The following is a 16,360-nucleotide window of genomic DNA, read 5'->3' as shown; positions in this document are numbered from 1 at the left end:
TGAATCTTTGCTGGGGATCTTCGGGGTAGCAGAGAAACGTAACTCATCATTTGATATGGTGTAGAGAAGCACAGGATAAACTAGATGACTTGGAAGGGTTTCTTTGGGCTCTAGGGATTCAGAAAGATAAGCCCTTATTTTTTTTTTACCATTAATTGACTGTCCCTCCTCAACCCTCCATCACTCCCATACCCTTCCACAACTGCTCCTTGCCTGTTTCCTAATTTTTTTCGTACCTTAGGGCTGCACTTTTATTACAGGTATTTAGTGTACCCGGGAGATTGCCTGTGAGAATCACTGAAACCAAAGCAAACAACCAAGGCAAAGGACCAGAAAGGAATTGATGGGCTAAAGAAAAAGACGAGGGGTGCTTGGTAAGGACCCCTTGTTCTATCTTCCAGGTTCATGGCGTGTGCAGTTTTTTTCCATCGTGCTAAATATTTTACCAGCTGTCTCTGCAGTTCCTCACAGACAAGCGTAATGAGGTGCTGGAGGCTATGGCCGTGGAGTTCTTTCCTCCAGGCTATATCAGCTACATCAGGAGGAGACAGTGTGGGGAGAAGAAAGGGATGCAGCATGCAGAACCCCCGGATGGAGTGGGAGCCTGGCACGGCTCCGGGGCCCCCCTGCCACGAACTCCCCCGTGAATTTCTGGCTCTTCCAGAAACTGGGAGGATGGTGCTTCTTGCTCAAAAGCCTGAAGCAAAGGATCCCAGGTGTGCGGGGCTCTCAGATGAACCCCAGGATGCTTTGGGGGAACAGAGCTTCAGGCGGCAGCCAGCCTGCACCCAGGCTGGCTCCTCTCTACAGCGACGTCAAAGCTGAGATTCAGGGCAGACCCGGGATTCCAGAGACAGGCCACCTGGCACCTCATGCCCCGAGCAGTGACCACTTCTCTCCCCCTGCAGGTCACTGGAGGGCAGAGGGCCTCCTGCTTCTCTCATTTTAATCCTCTGCAGTCAAGTCAGACTTGGGCCTCACTGAATTGCAACGTCATCATTTGCTTTTCCAGGCATCCTTAAAATACTCACAATTAGCGGGCCGCCAACAGTCGAGCTGTGTAACTTCTGATAAAGGGAAGTAACTTTTCTGAGCATGGGCTTCCTCATCAGTGACATGAAAATAACCTTCTCCTGTCCCCCACCCCCAGGTATTGTGAGGATTATGTAAAAATGCCCAGCACCACTGCGGGCGCGTAGTAGGTCCTCAGTAAACGACAGGGATGCTCTTTTGTCCTCCGCCCCTCCCTTCCTTCACCAAAGCTTGGGTCAAAGGTTAACTCCCGCCTCCCGCTCCGAGGTAGGGGGTGTGACTGATTTTGCTTCTACGCTGGAAAATTAGGGCCCCGTCACCGCTTCTGCAAGGTCAGAACACTCACGGCGGGATACAGGCCCCCAGGCACCCCCAGCACGCTGCTGGAGCCACTGGACCTCTTGGGCTTTCTTTCACTGCATCATTTTCAATTTCCATTGTCTCTGCAGTGGAGAACCAATTCTCAGGGTGCGTGTACAGCTGAAGCCTTGCTCCCGAGCCCAGCCCGGGTCCACAGCTCCTCCCCTGCCGACAAGGCTCGCTTTGCCCCCCGCCATTCTTCTATCTGCGTCGCCCCGCGCGCGCTCAGGGAGTTGCCCCGGCCCCCCGAGTCTCTGTACGAGGCCGATAAGGGCCGCGCGCCAGGAGCCCCGCCCTTTCCACAGAAAGGCTGGCTGGCTTATCACCACCTGGGGCAGCGGTTAACCACCCGGGGAGTCTGCGAACCACCTAGAGCATCGCCGGGCGGGGCCGGGGGAAATGTCTTTCGTCGTGTGTGCCCTATGGCACCCTCCTGCCCTAACCCCCTCCGCAGTTAATTAGGAAGGAACTTCACAGGATAGATGCTCCAGCTGGCGTGTTGAATGAACCAAGAAATCCGGTGTGACTCCTCCAGACCTTTGGTAGTGAGAGAGGAGGGAGAGGCGAGGGAAGAGAGCCTGGCTTGTTTCTCCGTTTAACGCTGTGTGGTGAGCTCCGCGCCAGTTCAGCTGGCGCAAGGATCCCGAGAGCGGCGCCTATTTAGGGAAGTGATCGCAGCCGGGTATCGGGTGCCACGGTGCTGGCACTGGGCTCTGTCGTGTTCCTCTTAAGAGGGTTCGCAGGCCCGAAATCTATTTTTAAACCTATGAGAAGGTGCTACATGGATTCCACGGAGGGCCAGCGTTAAACCCGAGATCACACCGGGGAGACGGGGAGAGTGCAGCTGGATCTCGGATTTTCTGCTCACGTACACACAGGGCTTCCTCTTAGCCCTGGGACCAGACAGATACTGACGGTCCATCGAAAGGATCTCTTTAGTTGCAGGCCCCTCTTGGACGTGACCTTGTGGAATTTGACTCTTGACCATGAACGCTTGAGCTACTCGCTGGGACTATGTTTCAGTATTGAGATTTTAAAAATATACCCCCCGCCCTGTGAAAAATCAACATGCCTTTTTATGTGTCTGTCATCTCTCTTTTGATTTTCAAATCAGGAACAGAAACCCGCACATTCCGCCCGCCCCCCAGCACTGCACGCCCACAGTCAAGTTTGCCGATGCAAGCAAAGCCTGACCTCTGCAGGGGTCTCTGTGCCCACCCCCCGCCCTGGAAATCTCGTCCCTGTGCTGAAGAGAAGGGTGGGAAGGGGGCTCGAGGGGCGAGTCTGCAGGGCACGGGATTATTCTCCCAATAGTGAGAAGCCAACAGGCACCAAACTTCAGTTTCTCATCAAATAACCAGATGAAGGGAACACAATGTTTTATGTACAATAACAGGTTTCAGCTTCAGTATCCATTCCTCTTTTTGGATAAGAAATAGACCTGGAATTCCTAAGGCACAAACTGCCCTGAGAACAAGCACCTGCTTCTGCTGAGCAGTTCTGGGACCACCCGGGACCGCCAGACAGGGCAGTTAGGATGCGATGAGGCGTCTTCTCCTGTGCATCTCAGACTCCCCATGCCCAGCACAGAAGCCACTCTCAGTAAGTGTCTCAACTGAATGGGAGCTGCAGCCAGGCCGGGTCAAAACGAGTGTTAGCACGATCCTGGCCACACACCAGAGGCTCAGTAAACGTTAGCCAAATTGCAATCTGAACTGATTGATTCCGATTTGTAACTGTCACGTCAGTGAAAAAAAGATCAGATGTCCAGGGCTGTTTGACAGACTGTTCATTTCCCCATAAGCCATGATGGTCCCTGCGGATATAGCCTTGGAACCACTGTCGTTTCCTAGGTGGAGAGGTTACGATCCTAGGTGGACTGGGCTGCAGGCAAGGATCCCAGACCACAGCCCGCACCTCCCAGCTCTCACCCACAGCCTCCATGAGCTGCCAGCCCAGGCCCCACAGAGCAGCTCCGTCTCCTCACTCCCGGGACAACGGGGCAGACAGGTCTGCAGGAGTTCATACCTCTCTGCGGAGGCTGGGAAGGTGGTGAGCTTTCATGAGAGGCATCAGTATCCTGCCAAGAGCATCCCCCGTCGTCAGGTGCACTGGTCCACGTCGGACCACCATGCTTCGCTTTCCCCACAGTGTGAGGCGCTGGCTACGTTCAGAACTGACGCTTCAGAACATGTTGCCTCACTGCTGATTGCGGAGCCCAGACGCAGGGCGGAAATTACACACATTTTGGAAAACGTGTGTGAGACGCTATGCGCTGCCGGGATGGTCCCGTTGACTGAACTATGCCCGCCCAGTGCTTCCACACCTCACGGAACCTGCCCCTGTAGCCTGCTGGCATGGGGAGAAGAGTGTGATAACTGGAGAAAATGCACAACTACACTCACCTCTCACTTGCACATGCTAAGGTGGAAACCCCTTTTTTTCTTTCAGATTGCCCAGTGGGCTTGCGTATTGGCAATGAAACCCATGGTTCCAGAGTTTCTGAAGGGTGCTCAAGTGTCCATTCAGACAGCCCTGCATGGCCACCCAGTAGATCCTTTATTTGAACAGTTCTCCCTAAAGGGACAGAGCCAGGATGGGTGGTGGCCCATTGCCAGCCACCTGGAGACTTTCCTGAAGAGTTCCAGAGGGGCCCCAAGTTTGTCCAGCCTGTGTAGCAAGGCTTTCCCAGATTGGCAGAGGTGGCCTTGGGACATCCACTAGGAACTGGGGCCTGGGAAGATGATGCTGGGTGACCCCTTCCATGCCCTGTGGCCCATAATACTTTACTGTAGTGACAATGCAATACAGATGAAAAGGCAGAAGAAGGAAACGATTTGAAAATAATAATAGCTGAAATGTACAAGCCAGGCACCATTCTAAGCAATTTAGATGTCTTAACACCTTTAATCCTCAACAACCACCCTATGAGGTAGCTTATTGTCCCCATTTTACAGAAGAAAGAGTGAAGGCACAAAGACATTAAATAATTTACCCAAAGTCACCAGAGAGTCCTAGGATGCTTGGGGTGGTGTGTGGAGCAGAGTGAAGGTGGTTGCCCTGGCTTTTGCTTGATTACATGAGCCTAAGGTATTTTTAGGGTATGTGAGAAACGTGAAGTTCAATGTTCTCCAGAAAGAATTGCTCAGCCTTGGAAATTTGAGTGCAACTAGGGCCTCTCTATTAATTTGGCCATTCTCTCTAGTCAGAAAAGACCCCAGCCACTGCTCCAAGGCATGTTCAATGCAGAAATGTTAGACCACTGTTTCTATGAACACAGGCCCTAAAGTGTTATTTGTTTTGTTTTGTTTTTAACTGAAATATAGTTGATTTACTGTATGATATTAGTTTCAGGTGTATAATGTAGTGATTGAATATTTTTATAGATTACACTCCATTGAGAGTTATTATGACATTTAGCTATGTTTCCCTGTGCTGTACAATATATCCTTGTATTTATTTTATACATAGTAGCTTGTGTCTCTTAATTCCCTACCCCTAATGGTAACCACTAGATTGTTCTCTGTATCTGTGTCTGTTTCTCTTTTGTTATATTAAAGGTTTAATTAGAGATGGTTGAAACTGTCCTTCCCAGAGGGTTGGGAAAATGGAGAGTCTTGAAACTATAAGGTTGACCTTAATCCCAGGCTACCCCAGTTGAGTTCTCTAGAATCATGACCGTGACTTCAATACCAACCCCTCCTGAACCGGGCGAGGGAAGGTTCAAGAAGCAGGAGCTAAGCCTGCCCAGCTGCCATGGGTGCTCAGCCCCGAGGCAGTGGAACCCTTAGGGACCCTCTGCAGTGGAACCAACTTCTCTCCCCTTTCATTCGGGCCTCAATGGTCAAGGGTGGACCCAGCTGGCCAACTGCTGACTGAAGAGGTTTCCTCTCTCTTCCCGGAGCCAAGACATTTCAAGGCAACCAAACCCAATTAAGCTACCACCCAGCCTACCTACAGCCCCCTGAAGTTTGCCATTTTTCACAACTTGACGACAGGAAGGCAGGCTCGAGGACAGGAAGGCAAGCATTCCTTCGAGCTGCTCTTAAGCTCCTTTCAGCAGGGTACTTAGTGGTTACCACAGAAAAGCACCTTGGCATCTGCCTTCTAATTCTTGGTCCTATTTTCTCTTTACGACCAAGGCAACAGGGCAGATGCCACACGTAGTATCCCACACAGGCTCATCATAGTGTTCTTAATAATTGAATAGAGACCATTATCTTTCTAGTTAGTCCTCTCGTGAATTCTGGCTGGCTTCTCTTTCGAATATCTTTTCATGCAGTATATTTATCACCCCTTTTATAATTATTTAAATGAAAAAAGGTGAGGAAATAAGCTATAAGTCATCAGCCTGATCTACATTTCTCTACGTCCTGCTTCATCTGCAGAAAACCCCACCTACCACAGGTGAATCCTGAGGTATGTTTCTCATTTGGACATTTCAAATCTAGACAATGATGAAGCATGACTAGATGTTCCCTCTCTGAAATCTTGGCTTCATATCTTTTGAAAGAAATAAAATGTTATAGATGTATTGATGTTCTTTCCATCTCCAAAATGTTATGACTTTATGAAGACCTCATTTTTACTCTAAAATCACGCTTGACAACCACTTCCATGAGCTACCTTTCAACAAGACTTTTCTTAGCACCCTGACTTTGAACTCCTAAATAAAGGAAGGATAAGTATTAGAGAAAGAAAGTGAGAAACGGGCAGTGAATCAATTATCACTAATACAACCATTATTGTTTCTGTAATGACTGAGCTAGTCCTTAGCCTTCAGAGAAAGACATTTCCAGGATTTCTGAAATCAGATACCTAGAGGCCAATCAACATTTCCAAGGGAAAGTCATTGTCAATATCCGCATCGACCTTTAGTTCCACAAGCGCTTTTAGGGTGGCGGTAGCGGAGGTCAATTATCGACACTGCAGGACTTAGTGGTACTGATAAGTCTGCTTCTCCTCATTCATTTACCCTTCCAGGCAAACTGCCGAATTGCCATGCGCAATCCGAGAACATATAAGCATATTCTGTGGTTCCTAGCCTTGGGAAGATTGCAAACTAGTAGAGGTGAAAGATGTAGTTATATGGAAAATACATAGAACAATAAATGGGTTAAAGATTCAGTAACACAATAGCTCAAGAGATGAGTGTATGACCTCTTGAGTGTATGATTAAAAGGAAATGAGGGACTTCCCTGGTGGTTCAGTGGTTAAGAATCCACCTGCCAATGCAGGGGACAGGGGTTCAAGCCCTGGTCCGGGAAGATCCCACATGCCACAGAGAAACTAAGCCCGTGTGCCACAATTACTGAGCCCGCATACCGCAACTACTGAAGCCCACGCGCCTAGAGACCGTGCTCTGCAACATAAGAAGCCACCGCAATGAGAAGCCTGTGCACCGCAACGAAGAGTAGCCCCCTCTCGCTGCAACTAGAGAAAGCCCGCACACAGCAGCGAAGACCCAATGCAGCCAAAAATAAAAATTAATTAATTAATTAATAAAAAAGGAGGAAATGAGAATGTCCATCGACAGAGGAATGGGTAAAGAAGATGAGGTACATATGTACAATGGAATATTACTCAGCCTTAAAAAAGAAGGAAATAATGCCATTTGTAGCAACATGGATGGACCTAGAGATTATCATACTAAGTGAAATAAGTCAGACAAAGAAAGACAAAATCATATGATTTCACTCATATGTGGAATCTAATTTTTAAAATGATACAAATGAACTTACAGAAACAGACTTAACAGATATCTAAAACAAACTTATGGTTACCAAAGGGGAAAGGTCAGGGGGAGGGATAAATCAGGAGCTTGAGGTTAACATATACACACTACTATATATAAAATAGATAACCAACAAGGACCTACTGTATAGCACAGGGAACTCTACTCAATATGTTGTGATAACAGCCTATATGAGAAAAGAATCTGAAGAAGCGTAGATATATGTACATGTATAACTGAATCACTTTGCTGTACACCTGAAACTAACACAACATTGTAAATCAACTAGCCTCCAGTAAAATTCTTTAAAAAAAGGAAATGAGAGTTTCGAACAAGAAGTTCCAGGAATTCAAAGGAAAGGTTGAGATCGGAGGGGAATATGGCGCTCGGAGGAAATCTTTTATTCAGCAGTGAGATTTGAACCAAGCCTTAAGGGCTGCCAGTTTTTAGGGAGTCACCGGGATCAATTTCAATGCTTATTTGGAGTCCCCTGTGTTCCAGGTGTTTGGTTCTAGAAGATAAAGGGAATGCATTCTTCCAACAGAAGGCGGGGATCCAGAAACAAACACTTGTCAATTAAAAATATGTATGTTAGTCAACAAAATAAATATGCCTACTCTAGGAAATGGTGTGAAAATTACGTACAAGAATAATTTATTTCTAACCATAGTACAGCCTTTAAAGTTTGAAATGTCTCCCATCATGAGGTTGAAGGGAGTTTCCATCCCTCACAAAGATGGTTATGCAAAGAGGAAGATGAGATGATAGTTGTTAGATTCAATTCTTTCCTTAAAAAATATTTGTGTGCCTGTTAGGTGTTGGGACTGTTGAGGACCCAGCATTTCCACAGACAGAGAGAAAACCTGCTCTCACAGAGCTTGCCTTCTGATGGGAGAAGGGAAGTGGTTAGGGCCGTAAGTAAGACACAGGTACACGTCTCCTATGGGGAAGTGATAATTGCCAAGCAAGGAAAGGGATGGAGAGCCATGTGGGATGCAGTCCTAGACACACGTGGCCTCTCTGAGGAGGTGACACTGGAGCAGAGGTCTGATTGCAGGCAGGGATGGACATTGTGTGTCTGGAAATGCAAAGTTCGTGAGAGGTAAGCTTGATGCAGTCAAGAAACGCTCTAATGCCCTCCCCACCCCTCTCCCATCACAGGATACACCTCTTGCCGGGTCTGGAATGCCCTCCCCTACACCCACAGATCCTATGCGTCTTTCGATGCCCATGGGACCAGAAGAGGTACTGGTAGAGAAACCAAAAGAAAGAAAAAGAAGTAACATTTTGGGGGTGCTTACTGCATACTAGGCACTGTTCTAAGCATTTTACAAGTGTGAACTCATTCAATCCTCACAGCAACATCGGAAGGTAGATGCTCTAATTGTCCTTATTTTCTGAGCGGAAAACGGGGGCACAGAGAGGTTAAGAAACTTGCCCAAAGTCACACAGCACATATGGGGTAGAGTCAGGATTTGAACTCTGCAATCTGGAGCCAAGCCCACTGCTGTAAGCATTGTGCTCTAGGGGATGATGAGACTAGAAGCATAGAAACCCTGGGGAACTTGGAGAAAGCAATAAACAAGAGATGGCAGGTCTGGCTGGGAAAGAGAGGAGAGAAAGCCTGGGAAGGTCTCTGCTCTCTAAGGGCAGCTTGGTGTGTTCTATGGCCGTGCAGATTGCAGGCACTTGCTCTAGTGATCATCTCTCATTTGCTAAGTGCCAACTCTGTCCCAGAGCTCATCAGAGAGGCTGCAGTCACAGACCTTCCTGGGTCTTCCCGGGACCTCACCTGGAACGCAGCTGGCTAATCAGACCAGCTCGGAGGCCCAAGTTCACCTCCTCTTCATTTTGAACCAGTATCTTTCCATGATTTCCTCTTGGACTCTGAGTCCATAAATAGCATGAACATTTTTCAAGTGTCTGTAGGAGTTTGTTGAGTTAACCTGCGTGACTCATTGTGAAAGCATCCAGCTTCTTCTCCTCCCCGGGATGGGATGACACATCCTCCTACATCCCAACACCCCACGCCGGCGGCAGGAGGTGGGGAGCAGACTCCTCTGTGTTACTAGATTCTTCCCACCCACGTGATTGAAGCTTCTCGGGCCACAGGGGGTGGTTTTCCTAGACTCCAAGGCCGCAGTGGCTCCAATCCTTGCCCAGGGAATGGGTGTGCATCTGTGTGCATGTGTATGCACGCGTGCATGTGCGCGTGTGTGTGTGACTGTGTGTGAGTGCGTGTGGACCGTCACCGTCAGGGCAACCTCAGACGTGGAGACAAGCAGTGGGTCAGAGGGCGTTAGGCTCCGGGGCTGGGGGCTGGGTGGGGGAGGGTGCCGAGGAGGGCAGTGGCCTGCTGGGTTCACCGTCTTTTCTGTGGGTGGATGTGTTGCAGTTTTACTAGAGAGGTTACTGGAAGCGGGTAAAGGCAGGTGGGCTGGGGAGGAGGCCACACCACGTGTAGGGCGGAGTGTTTTCGGCATTTAACGTCTCACCATGCCTCACTAGAAAACGGGTGGAATCCCTAACCAGCAGTGCTCAAGAGACACTAGAAAACGGGTGGAATCCCTAACCAGCGATGCTCAGGAGAAACGTCTCTGCCCTGTGCTTCTACATTGGTGGGAAGTCTCCCTCTCCAGGAAGAAAAAAAAAAAGTCATCCTTTTATGTTTTAACTGGGGGGACTCCGTTTGGGAGGCTCGAGAGAGGAGAAGAAAGTCATTGGAAGTTGTGAGGGGAGTGGGGTTCATGTGTGCCCCTCGCCCCGAGCCTCGTCGGCACCTCCACCTTCCCTGCCCTCTGCAGTTTTCCTAGACGGTCAGCAATCTTTGGATCGTCCACAAACAATTAGGGGTGCTTCCCTAATTGCTTTGGAATCCCCCTAATTTTTGTGTGATCCGAGAGATCCCCTTCAGGCCGGGTACCACAGGAAGCATCCCCTCCCAGCAGGGGTGCCGCCTGCCTTCTGCTTGGGGGCCACACCCCAGGGATCCCAGCAAGACCACCTTCCCAGGTTCCCTGAACCTGGTGCTCAGGCTCTGCTCTCGCCACCTTCCCTCCCCGCCCTCTTTTTACTTCCACCACACACACCGTTCTTGCCTTCTGCAGAGGAGTCAGCCTGCAGTCGTTCCTAATCTCAACCAGAGTGGAAATCAAAAAGCAAATTTGGAGTCGCACGCTCTGGGTGCAGATGGAAAGGCACAGATCTTGGGACCCGGGAACAACCCTTCAACTCTGGGTCTGGAAAGATGAAGTGATGGGCTCCAGGTCACAGGTCGCGGTGGAAGTAGGACCAGAAACCAAGTCATCCGTCCTCTGGTCCAGTACCTTCCACACCCCTGGATGGCCACACCCCTTCTCCCTGCCATTCCTGGGTGGGAGTGTGCTCAGGACATAGAGCTAGAACCAACAGGTCCAGGAGAGGGGAGCAGGGGAGGGGAGGCACAAGGTCCCCAAGGCCCACAGGGCCAAGTTCAGGTCCCATCCCAGAGTCCAGGGCTTGGCAGGTGAGAGCAAGTGCTGGGAGTAAGGAGCAGATTGAGCGGGGGCTGGGGGCCCATGGCTGTTCCCAGCTCACCTGCATGAGCAGCTGGGGAGGCCCCCCTAAATGAAGGCCAAGGACAGAGCAGTCAGAGACAGCTCTGGCCAAATGGGGAATGGAGCTAAGCAACCCAAGGATGTAAATCACTGGTACAAAACAGGAGCTCAGCCAGCATATGCTGAGTCCTTGGTTTGGAGACGGTAGACCCTTCATATGCCAGATACCAGCTTCTTGTACCTGGCACCAGCCTCAGGGCGCCAGGAGCCCTCCGGCACAGGGATGTGCCTGCCACGCCCTCATCCCCGACAGGAAGTCACCCCCCAGCCCACCCCAGTTCCGGGAGAGTCTACCCCTGCTCCGAGGCTGCCTGATGGAAGGAGGAATATTTCCTGCAGGGCTGTTAAACTGAACATGCACACTCTCAAGCCCAAATACAGAGCCAGAAAAAATAGAGTATGTTGTAGAAACGCACATCGGTGTTGACGAGGATGTGCCTGGCGTTCCCTGGTGGGTATTTCAAACTGGGAGAGCAAAAAGCTGCCATCCTTCAGGCTTCCTAATATCACCCCTGCATGTCTCCCTGGATCTGTTTGCCGGCAAGCAAGTCACCCAACCATTCCGCTCTGTCTCCACCTCGGCGACATGAGACCTTATTTCCCAGCGGGAGTGGCATACTGAGTGAGTCACTTCTGCGTCCTGCAGGTCTGTCCCTAAATATCCGTACCGCCCTCCCACCCCCCAGGTACTTCCTAACGCCAATGGGGGAAAGGTGCTGCCTGCTGAGAAGATCTCAGGGGGCATCTCTTGGATCCTTAGTGAATCAAAATCTGAGCATTTTATCTGAATCAAAAGATAGCACATCACATAAATTAATTTTTATTTTATCTTACATGTTTGGAACTAGGACCTCTCTATCTCTAATGACCTATGCAAATCTAAGTAAATAAGATGTAACCCTGGGACTTCCCTGGTGGCGCAGTGGTTGAGAGTCCGCCTGCCGATGCAGGGGACTCGGGTTCGTGCCCTGGTCTGGGAAGATCCCACATGCTGCGGAGCGGCTGGGCCCGTGAGCCATGGCCGCTGGGCCTGTGCGTCCGGAGCCTGTGCTCCGCAGCGGGAGAGGCCACAACAGTGAGAGGCCCGCGTACCGCAAAAAAAAAAAAAAAAAAATGTAACTCTGGATCCCAAATTAGATGAAAGAATTCCATCCTATTCAGCTTATAAAATTTCAAGGATTTCATCGACTTGATCATTAGACACCAGCTAATCAGAACGTCCCAAGATTTTTAACTGCCGTATATACTAAATGGTAGAGGCATTCCTAAAATACCCACACTGGAAAAAGCTCCTTTGCTCATCCCAAATCCATTTCCCCTGATTGAATGATTTTCTCATTTCCGCAGAGAGCTGTTAAACCAGCCATGCAAGTATCAAGGCCCCACAGACCCAGCAGGAGAAAGAAATTAGAGGACGTTTAGATAAGTCAACCCCCTAACAAAGTAACTGTGCACCGAAGTGAACGCAGCACATGGAGTGTTTGTTAACCGAACCCTGCTTCCGGGCTGAGTCATGTATCTTATCATCACGTCATTCAGGGCTATCATTTCCAAGGTCATCTAAGGTCATCTAAGTCCTCCCCCCGGTCCACCTAGCTCCTCTTCCTGACCTTCTCGACAGGCCTCTGATCAAATCCTTCCCTCTTTGGAGAGTTCTAACCGTTGGAAAGTTCTTTCCCATTCAAAATTTGGACCCTACATATGTACTCCAGCGATCGATGTCTGCCCTGAAATGAAAATTTGAACACCATCCTCTCCATGGAAACTGAGACTCCATTTCCCAAAGTGTGTTCCCAGGAACACCAGTCTTGTGCAATGTCACCCACTGCACCCCAAGGGTGCGCTGGCCAGGTAAGCGTGGGAAATGCAAACTTTATCCTTAGAGATTCAAAAACAATGGAGCATATTAAGGCTCTGAGTCTTCTTGGGGAAACCCTGATCAGGGGTGTTTAAGCCCATGTTCCCCCATGGCATTTGACTCTATTTATTTTCGCCCACGTGAGGAGAGGCTGGTCATTTCACTCTGACTGATGTCCAGCTAGTTAAGCCTTATAACACTTCATTGCTCTGTCGCCCTAGCCTCCCCGCTTGACCCCCGTCTCCTCGGCCCCCATGAACTAATAACATAAAAACAAGAACTGCAATAGCAAACTATATTTAGTGGATTCCTTCCTAAGGCAGAACATCCCTTGGGGATGTAATTAATCAATTCCATAATTCTCCTATCTGGGACACGTGAACGGGATTACATCTTCAGTTCTTCAGTAAGACCTGTGAAACGATTCAGTGCTACCACATGGATACTTTGTTTAGGTGATTGGTGTTTGTCATTAAATTCACTGACAAGTATGAAAGGTAAGGAGAAAATTGGAAACATTTTTAGGTACTTTCAGCATGTACAGTATATCCGAGTCTATTCAGTTAAAGCTTTTTATTTCCTTTTTTTTTTTTGCCTTCCATGGAAGTTTTTATATATTATAATTTTCCTATGCACTTGGGAGCTAGCTACTTAAAGAAGTCCCACAGCGAGGCTTTTGCAAATTAGGTAAACATCCTGCCACACACCTGGTTTTTGAGTTCAGATGGGCACCCGCTTACTGAGGTGGTCCTGCTTTGGTTTATAGAGCACAGGGGGCCCAATAAGCCTGGGCTGAAGGAGTGAGTAGAGGGGGTGATGCGAAGGGTCCAAAAGCCAGGCCTGCAGGATCCCGCCACAGAGCCACACACTGGCACCCTGGAGTCAAGCACTCAGCCAATGGGCTCGACAGCTCCCCATGAAATGCCACCACAGGACCCGGCAAGATGGATGCCAGCCGTCCCCAGCCCCTGCCTCTCCTTTTGAGCCTTCTGCTTCGGCAGCTCGCATGAAAGCAGAATAAGGTACTGGCTCAGAAGCCAGGCCCTGGGGCCAGCTTTCCTGGCCACTTATCCTACTCCCACTGCATACTTGCTGTTGCAGCCGTGGGCAGATTCATCTCTCTGTGCCTCTGTGTCCTCAGCGTCACACGCAATGACCTCACAGAGCCGTGGCTGGGATCCTGTGTATCCTGAGAATAGAGCCTGTAGGTCATCCCCAGGCCCTTCCTGGTCCCCTTTCCAGCTAAGCTTCCAACCTGACCTCATACCTCCGTTCCTGTCCTGCCCCGAACCGACTGAAGATGAGCTGACCACTCAGGGCTGTCCACACACTCTGTTCCCTCCCTTGGGACATCCTTCCATGCTCTCCTCTCCCTCCACCCTCGACTGTCTTCACCAAACTTGTCCCTTACAGCCAACTTGTACTATCTCTGTGGAACTTCCCTTGATTTGCTCTGCTCGAAGGATTCTCTCTCTTCTGAATTTCCAAAGCCTTTTATCCCTCGTGGCAGGTTCCTTCCTTCTTTAGAATCTTGTGGTTTCTGTACCCGCCTCCTCTCCCCTTCCCGGCTGCAAGTGCTTTTTTTTTTTTTTTTTAAATAAATTTATTTATTTTTGGCTGCATCAGGTCTTCGCTGCTGTGCACAGGCTTCCTGTAGTTGCGGCAAGCGGGGGCTACTCTTCCGTTGCAGTGTGCAGGCTTCTCTTGTTGCAGAGCACGGGCTCTAGGTGTGCAGCCTTCAGTAGTTGTGGCACGTGGGCTCAGTAGTTGTGGCTTGCGGGCTCTAGAGCTCTGGCTCAGTAGTTGTGGTGCACGGGCTTAGTTGCTCCGTGGCATGTGAGATCTTCCCGTACCAGAGTTCGAACCAGTGTCCCTTGCATTGGCAGGCAGATTCTTAACCACTGCACCACCAGGGAAGCTCCTGCAAGTGCTTTAAGAGTGGCCACCCCAGGCTTAATGTCTGCAGCTCCCCAGGACTTTCCCCATCTCAGGAGCTCAGTAATCACTCACCAGCTTGGGAAATGATCCAGAATAAGACTCTGAAGGAACAGGAGCGAGGGCAAGGCCTGCTGGGGATGAGGGAAGGAGGAAATTTCAGAGCAAGGTCTCCATGTGGGAAAGGCATGATGGAAGGGAGTCTTCAGGCAGCTCTGCATGCCACCCTGGGCCCAGGCACAGCTGCCTCAAGAGGAGACCCACTATATCATGGGGGACCCCAGAGACAGACTCCCCAGCTCAGCCATCAGCAATTTCTCTAAGCAGGGCACACCTGCATTGTTACGCAAACAAAATTAGACACCAACAAACAAAGACTTTGTTGACTTTCAATCAACAACTTGAGGCTGAAGACATGGAAACAACCTAAATGTCCATTGACATTGATGAATGGATAAAGAAGATGTGGTACATATATACAATGGAATATTACTCAGTCATAAAAAAGAATGAAATCATGCCATTTACAGCAACATGGAGGGACCTAAAGATTATCATACTAAGTGAAGTAAGTCAGCAAGAGAAAGACAAATACCATATGATATCACTTATATGTGGACTCTAAAATATGACACAAATGAACCCATCTCCAAAACAGAAACAGACTCACGGACATAGAGAACAGACTGGTGGTTGCCATGGGGGAGGGGTGTGGGGGAGGGATGGAGTGGGAGGTAGGGGTGAGCAGATGTAAGCTATTTCATAGAGAGTGGATAGACAACAAGGTCCTACTGTATAGCACAGGGAACAATATTCAGTATACCGTAAGTAACCATAGTGGAAAAGAATATAAAAAAGAGTGTATATATTACATGTAGAACTGAATCACTTTGCTGTACAATTGATCGTAAATCAACTATACTTCAATTAAAAAAAAACAGAAACCTTAAGGCTGCTCTATGCACTACACACTCCAAATATATCCCATTTATTCAACAGCTGGAGACAAAGTTCCCAGTGGCCACTTTGGTGATGAATGGGGTACGGAGAAAGGGCTCGGACAGGGATCCTAATCCCAGAGCATCTATCTGAGCATTGCTGTGTGCCCGAGACGTGCAGGACAACCTACTAACATGAACTCAGTGCCTGACACGAAACTCCTTCATGGTCCTCGGTAGCAAGTGCATGCTTTCAGATGGAGAAACAAGCACTTTCAAAATGAAGTGATTTTTCAAAACACTACAGGAAGAGAGTTTAGATGGCGACTGAAAACCCAAACCTCCCAGCTTGTCAGTTCACCACTCCATCTGCAAATGTTTTTTAACCAAATCTGAGAAAGGCTGCAATTCTCCTTAAAGGCTGTTTCAACGAGGGAGGGGTCCATAAGGAGAAGAACAAAGGCAGCGGTGGAACACGCACCACTGACTTGTCATTCAGTGCAACAAACTCCACACATTGTCGCATTTCACACACACACACACACACACACACACACAGAGGTCAGAGGTGGTGTTCAACGGTTATTCACTTCTTTCACACCGTAAATATTTATTTATTTGGTCCAGAGCCATCCCAGTGCAGAGGTGCATCGCCTGCTAGATGAGGACACAGCCTGGGGAGGACAGGAGGGCGGCAGGGTCATGGAAGCTGGCAAGGGGGGACCGTGGGACCCTCTCCGGCCCAGGGGAGGGTGGCATTTGGATGGGCACAGAGAGATGGGGGTGGAGACAGGCCCGGCCCAGAGGCCAACTGTCCTGATTTGTTGGTGATTCTATCAAAACTTTGGTTGGGGAAGTTGGGCTGGAAAGCTCCATTCTAACAGGGACGTGCGTGGCAACTCACACA

The 16,360-nt window shown here is 49.3% G+C and overlaps 1 protein-coding gene across 1 annotated transcript in view; it reads right to left on the bottom strand.

Moving 5' to 3' along the window:
- The window catches only part of ANK1 (ankyrin 1), a 215,797-nt gene that overhangs the window by 104,469 nt on the left and 94,968 nt on the right, over positions 1-16,360 (bottom strand). The window lies entirely within an intron of this gene.

Source organism: Delphinus delphis, chromosome 21 (assembly GCF_949987515.2).
Source record: "Delphinus delphis chromosome 21, mDelDel1.2, whole genome shotgun sequence".
Lineage (NCBI taxonomy): Eukaryota > Metazoa > Chordata > Mammalia > Artiodactyla > Delphinidae > Delphinus > Delphinus delphis.
This window is presented reverse-complemented; position numbering and strand designations above follow the sequence as displayed.